We start from the raw sequence: 8,165 nt of genomic DNA on the forward strand, positions 1-8,165 counted from the left end.
TGACCGGCATGGCACGTTTCTCTCTCGACCCCCATGTTAATACGTCAACCATGTATCCTCGCATCTCAATATGTCGCACCAGGATATTAAGCATCAACACCGCCCACGTGACACAAATCAATAAATCCTTTGTAAAGAAATCTATGCTCCTTTATAAACTAATTCATTAAAATGCCCGCTGCTACAGTGGGGGTGGCATGATTTCCCGGGTTACCTTTTGTTTGCTTGTACTGTTGAAAACAACGCTAGTAGTTGCATTGTCTCTCTATTTGTTGCTATGTTACAAGTATGACTAGTGGTGCAGCTGTGGAGGGTGACTGAACGTTGGGTGCAGCTATATTCAGTTAACAATGATCTAGAGTCCCTGATATCTTTATAATAATCTTTATTTCAGCTCACTGTTTGTTTATGAAGTCCGGCTGAGCTCCGTAGTAGAAGTACTTACGGCTACCAGTACCGGACAACTGAACCCAATTTAGACAATTAAGACTAACCCTAACCCTAACCAATTGGTTTCAGTTGTCGGTCTGCACCCGTACCTACACAATACATTTCTGTTTTTGTTGGTGAAAGTTTTTATCGCGGTACCTGAGATTGAGTACTCCATACTCAATGTCCATAATGAAAATCCTTTTTTAACTCCAAGAAATAATGATCAAATTCTGAATTTTCAAGTAGTGTATAATTACACATCTTGCCTCAATGCATTCATAATACTCATCATTTGTACTTATAGGGTCTTATATAACCCTTTCCCTCAATTTTGACCGATGTTTTTCTTAATTAACGAAACCTGATACAACTATACCCATCCCCTCCCCCATATAGCGATTCCTACCAATGCTTGCAGCTTATTAGTTACCTCATTGAATACGATTTGTTTTCCCCTTTCTCCCAATTATCGACCGAGACACGGCCCCAACTCCACATCACATGACTCATCACGTGACTAAAATCCGCCCACGTGATCCGTACTCATCCACCCTCTCGTGACCATACCAACCACCCTCCCAGCCACGTGATGGAATGTTTATTAAACTCAATATATATATGTTTATTAAACCCAATATATTTATATTTGTGAGCCGGTCAGTTCTCCCTAATGTATTTGATATGATTTGGTTGTTTTGTCTACGATCCCATCATGGCGGTACATCTCATTAATTAAAGACGAGGGTGGCTGTAATACTAACATAATCATTGGAGTTCATATCCTGCGAGTCAGCTCTGTATCGTTTCAGATTGTTCAATATTCTAATATTACCGAGCACTTCGGTCATCAGGTACGTCGCTCTCTCGCTCTCTCTCTCTCTCTCTCTCTCTCTCTCTCTCTCTCTCTCTCTCTCTCTCTCTCTCTCTCTAGTCTCTAGCGTTCTATAGAGTCTCTAGCGTTCTCTAGAGTTCTCTATAGTTCTTAACTTTCCATTTGTTTTCCATTTTTCAGGTTGCATGTATTTTTGTTGTCACATTAACTTTTTACCTGCTTTGTGGTGTATTACCTTGATGTTTTATATCTTTGGTGGAATGTTTGGTGGTGGAATGCTTAGTGATTCAGCTCTGTACAATGCGTAGCCATGAGATTGTTTAACAACACCACGCGGTCACTGCGTGTCTTCATATGATATACTTGCTTGCATTTGCAAAGCATCATTGATTTATCCTCTATTTTATCTTCTTTTTATCCTCTATTTTCTCCTTTATTTTCACTTTTATTTTCTCCTTCATTTTGTCTATATTTTCCTGATCAATATTTCAGATTATTCCGTCTATTGTTCGGGTAGTTTTGGCCTTTTCTGTAAGTTGTCATAAAAAGAGAATAAAAACAACTTGCTATTACGAACGACAAACATTCATTCTGGAAACTAATTAATTCCCGAACGGTGTACAATTACGAACTAAACATAAGAGTGTCAACAGTAAAGCGGCAACAAACTGTTCCAGTGGTTGTTTAAATCTGAATAAATGTTGCGATTTGTAATTTTAATTCAGTTCACGTCTCCTTGAAGATTCTCAACTTTTCGTTGAATATCATTCAGGCATTTCCTAGTTTCCGGTATGTATATTTTCCATTCGTAAGCAAGATGACCCTCATTGCTCATGTTTTATTTATGTTTTCATTTTAGTCAAACCGTTAGGCGTTAGCTCGTAGTTGTCGATGATTTTGAATGCAGTTTTAACAGTCATATAAATATTATGTCACAAAAATGTCCGATTTCTTCAGAATAGACGATGCTATTAATATATAACAAAGGTAATATTGAATAAATGTTACAATTATTAATGAAATTAAATTTGAACCTCACTAGTGAGGTTCAAATTTATTCCTCAGAATAGACTGAAATCGTAATAGTGCACTATTACGATTTCAGTCCATTCTGAAGAATCAGACATTTTCTTGGAAGAATCATCAAAAGAGACTCATGAATACCTGTACTGCATGACTTACTCAAATCTTATTTTATTATTTGCAGTCTATAATATGTTATGATGTTTTTAAATATTTGTATAAATATCGACCATGATCAATTTTCTCGAATTTAAATTATAAGTTGGTTATTTTTAAAGATTTAAAACAAATTCTTTGAAAAATTATGTTTGTAATTTGGAGCGCCACTTTGACGTTGGATTGTACATTTTTCAATATCTACTATTGTCGTGAGCAGAATTTGAATTTGTTGACTTTTTCGTTTAATTTCGTTTATTTCTTGAAAAACTACGCTTAAAATTCTTGTAGTATCCCTCTACGGTTGAGCCGTCACCATGGAAACACGGTGGATGTGACAATGTATAAGTAGATCTTTACAGTTCTATCATATATTTCTACAGTTGTATCACATATTTCTACAGTTCTACCACATATTTCTACAGTTCTACCACATATTTCTACAGCTCTACCACATATTTCTACAGTTCTACCACATATTTCTACAGTTCTACCACATATTTCTACAGTTCTACCATATATTTCTACCACATATTTCTACAGTTCTACTACATATTTCTACAGTTCTATCACACATTTCTACAGTTCTACCACATATTTCTACACTTCTATCACACATTTCTATAATTCTACCACATATTTCTACAGTTCTACCACCTATTTCTACAGTTCTATCACACATTTCTACAGTTCTTTCACACATTTCTATAGTTCTACTACATATTTCTACAGTTCTACCACATATTTCTACCACATATTTCTACAGTTCTACCACATATTTCTACAGTTCTACCACATATTTCTACAGTTCTACCACATATTTCTACAGTTGTATCATATATTTCTACAGTTCTACTACATATTTCTACAGTTCTACCATATATTTCTACAGTTCTACCACATATTTCTACAGTTCTATCACACATTTCTACAGTTCTACCACATATTTCTACAGTTCTACTACATATTTCTACAGTTCTACCACATATTTCTACAGTTATACCACATATTTCTACAGTTCTACCACATATTTCTACAGTTCTACCACATATTTCTACAGTTCTACCACATATTTCTACAGTTCTATCACACATTTCTACAGTTCTACCACATATTTCTACAGTTCTACTACATATTTCTACAGTTCTACCACATATTTCTACAGTTCTAACATATATTTCCACAGTTCTATCACATATTTCTATAGTTCTACCACATATCTCTACAGTTCTACCATATATTTCTACAGTTCTACCACACATTTCTACAGTTCTATCACACATTTCTACAGTTCTACCACATATTTCTACAGATCTACCACATATTTCTATAGTTCTACCACATATTTGTACAGTTCTACCACATATTTATACAGTTCTATCACACATTTCTACAGTTCTACCACATATTTCTACAGTTCTACCATATATTTCTACAGTTCTACCACATATTTCTACAGTTCTACCACATATTTATACAGTTCTATCACACATTTCTACAGTTCTACCACATATTTCTACAGTTCTGTCACATACTTCTACAGTTCTACCACATATTTCTACAGTTCTACCACATATTTCTACAGTTCTATCACACATTTCTACAGTTCTACCACATATTTCTACAGTTCTACCACATATTTCTAACACTCAATTTGTGCGATCTACCGTGCATATTTTCAACCTTAGGGCCAGGGGTTGTTAACAATTTTTAGCTAATTTTTAAAATTACACTAACGCAATCAAGGACAAAAGAATTAATCGCGGCAAAAATATCGAAAATCGCAGAAATTTCCACGGTTCTTCAAGTGAGCACGTGGTTCTGAAACAACAGGGCATATTATCATTACGGTTATCGGACAGAATGAGGTTTAAATCACTTAACATCTTTAATTCTATCGAGTGGTGGCAAAATTTTGCAGCTCAGTGGCTTTTTGTGGGCGACTTAGAGGTGGCGGCATGTTGCCAACATTGTGGCATGCTTTGTATAAGTTTTTCACAATCACTATGTTCATAGAAATATTTCCTTTGCCCTCATGCGTTTTTGTCCATATTGTGTTCGCAAAGGTATGTTGTTAAGTTATATTAATAATATAGATTAATTGTCTTAACAATTGGTCGATGTTCTCATTGTCCCAAATCTCACTTAACAGATTAACTGCTAACTAACCTTGTGCCTAACACATTTGACATCACATACGTATTATGTTATTTGCTCATCTTTGCCTTTCCCTATAGATTTACGCAATCATTCAGAAACCCCCTCCCTCCCCCCAACAATTAATTAATACGTGGACAACCCCCTTATAATTTAACTATGCACTACAGTCGAGTACTCTCATCAGTGATATTTAGTTTTATTAATCATATTATAAATTATATTATAAAATGTCGACATTGCGCTGATTACTAAACACTAAACCAGAACAACATCATCCACAAGCTGCTAAACCCAACATGTTAATATAAGTGCTTCTACCTATATTTACCTGGAGATCTTGGGCGTAAATGTCCATGAACACATGCCGCTTGGAGTAATATCTTTATTAGATTTATAATTTTATCTTTGACAGATTTTAGTTTTATGGTTATGCAATTGGACCACCTTGGTTGACCCGGTTATAGCTCTTCGATAACGCATAACGCATAACCCATTAAAATGTTGAATAAGGCATTCACGGCCATCGTGCTCTCTGTAATCACAGTCGTTCCCTTAATCGTTTGTTAACGGTAACAAATGCCTTGGCTCCTTCATATAGAATAGCATAAAATCACAATTTCCATCCCAATAGTCCTCGAAAACTCATTTCTCGAGAAAGAACACTACTCGTACAATCTGCAGACTCGTTAATATTATTTAATAACTCCTATTGTAATGTAAAATTATTGTTATGTTGACAAAAGTAAGCTCCGTTATAAATAACTGACTTGATTAATAGATGATGTTTCTGGTGGGGAGGTGAAGCATGTTTTTTGTCATGTGACAGTGATAAACCAATCAGCTTTCGCTATTGACCAATCAAGCGCCAGAAGCACTATATCATGTGTCAGAAAAATATGCCTCACCTCCCAACCAGAATCCAGATATCTTTTTGTAAAATGAAATGTCCATCCCACCCCAAATATAACCTATTTCTTGTCTTTACAAGCATCAACTCACCGTGCCACCAATGCTAATAAATCAACTTATATTACAACTGCATGTCACCCATTAAATATCTGACCACAACGTAAAATCTCCCCCAAAATACCAATTTCTATACAAGTACTACGTACTGCAATTTATTTAATATTTCTCTACTATCCAAAACACTATAACACCCGGCTCAGTCACACAAATGCCTTGCTCGAGTACTCATTAATAGTTCTTATGGTAATGTAAAATAGCTCCCGTCAGCCATTGAGTAACCATTTCACAGAAAACATATTTTAATCAAGGCAGCTCCCAATGGGAACCAATCTTCGACAGCCCCCTAATAAAGGTATCGTTAAAATAAAGAGGGGTGCTGCGCGGTATAGTGAAGGATGAAGCGTCATCCAATATCAATGATGAATGAGAGTTGAGTAGTCGTTGTTGGCTGAGCTGATTGCATTGGTATGGTGTGTTGGTTCGTGGTCACGTGGACATGTTGAATTGGTCACGTGGGCATGTTGAATTGGTCACGTGGGCATGTTGAATTGGTCACGTGGACATATGTTGGTTGGTAGTGGGGTTTGTTATGTTTTAGTGGAGATTGGGGTGTTGTTGCAGCTTTACAGCTTTTGTGTTGGTGGTATTCGTGGAAGAAAAGGTGGTATGGTGTTGATTGAGTTTTTATAGTGGTGGTTTGTGGAATGTGGTGGTTTGTGGTGATTTGTAGAGCTTCGTAAGTTTTTAATGGAGATGAGTTTTGGCGGGTTTTTGGTTCGATCATGTTTATTTTTTGTTAGCGAGGGAGAAAGAGTGATGTCGATTGAGTTGTGTGTCCTCGAGGAATGTTGCTGTGGTTTACTTAGATAATCTAAACTTTAGATGGCTCAATGACATTACATAATAATGATTTGTCGCTACGAGAAAACGGGCTTTTCCCCGACACGTTTCACCGGCCCTCACACTAAGACAAATAAATTTAGACGTTTGGTTTTTGTCTGAAGAGCAACAGCAAGATTAATTTAACTGGATTTATAAATTTACACATTGCTTAAGGTTTGGATTTAATTTTTAAAGTGAACGAGAGTTAATTCCGAGAATATGTCAAAAAGGCTCAGTGCCAGGGAAAAACTTAAGTTGATTACTGAAATTCAAAGGGGTTAAAGGTTTTAGCACTTAATCAATTAAAATGAGAGGTGTACCTGGTACAACCTATTTTCATTTATTTAAGTAATCTCACGTTTTTACCCAAATTCGATTTTAAGTTCAAAGAATAAAAAGTTTCGCAAGAACATCAAAATACATGCAGTATAATCTAATGAGGGGGGTCTTTATCTTTAGAAATATTTTATGAAAGATTCCGCTCGTTTTTGCATTAGGTCATGTATTACTTATTAGATTGAACCAATTTTTATCTGCTAAATAAATTTGACAGCCTTTGTTGTTTTAAAAATTTGTTACTTTTACTGACCTCGACGTTTTAAACATCCAAATCTGATTATCATCATTTTATCGATTATAATAACAAATTTAGCCATGTAATCTTGGCGTTAATTCGCAAAGTATTTTAAATTATCTGCGTCGAGCCTGCTTAACGTCCACAAATAATTCTGATTTTTACCTCAAACCTTTTGTCATGACTCCTTGTTGAAATCATTGAATTCTCTAAAATTATTCAAAAATTAAATGCTATCGCCAAATAATTATCGGCTGGACGGCTATAGCTACCACGTGATTTAGTATCCACACCTGGCTTTTTTTCTCAAATCGAATTATCTAAGTTTTTATAATATCGTACCCTCCGAAAAATTTGTTTTAAATTGCAGTTAAATGTCGGGCTTGACTACTGGCTGGTGATTAGTCTGATTGTAGTTTTGGATTGTTATCGAGTTCAAACGTTATAATTTACAAGATCATTTGTAAATTTAACTCGATCGAATTTCGGTATTAGGTTTTTAATCATTGAGATTTCTCGGAGAGATGTACTATATTTTAAGATTTGTATACAATACTTAATTGTTGCTGATCCGGAATTATGACCGACAGCATAGCCGACATAATGATAGATCCACCAGGTGTGCCCTCTCCCTTGGCCGCCCTTACGTTATTTGTCTCCAGTTTTTTGGAGTTCAAATCCAATTTTCTTTCTCAAGTTATTAGTCTTGGCGCGCGAGAGTTTGATTTAATGAAAAGCAATTTAGATCTGGTCTGGACGTTAAGTATTTGGTTTTCAGCTTTATTCGAACTAGCCTTTGCAGCTGCATGTTCTACTACTACTACTACTCATTATTATAATACTGAGATTATTTTTTAAATTTCCCTGCTAATCGAGATTTATTCGCAGTTCACCAGCTGCTAATGGTAGATTGTGATATTTTTTTGGAGGGTGCCAGTGCGGTAATGGTTTGTCAGTTATACCAGTTACAGAATCAAATAGGTCGTTAAAGGTTGATCACAGGGAACTGTATAACTATAACATTTTATTATTTCAGTTTAGGATTGTTATTTGTTATCATGTTATTGTTTTCTATAATGCTGTTATTGGCAGAATGAACTTGCTTTCTGTTTCCGGTTTTTGTTTGTGGCATGGGGC

The sequence above is a fragment of the Bolinopsis microptera genome, chromosome 13 (assembly GCF_026151205.1).
Source record: "Bolinopsis microptera isolate Bmic1 chromosome 13, MBARI_Bmic_1.0, whole genome shotgun sequence".
Taxonomy (NCBI): Eukaryota; Metazoa; Ctenophora; class Tentaculata; order Lobata; family Bolinopsidae; genus Bolinopsis; species Bolinopsis microptera.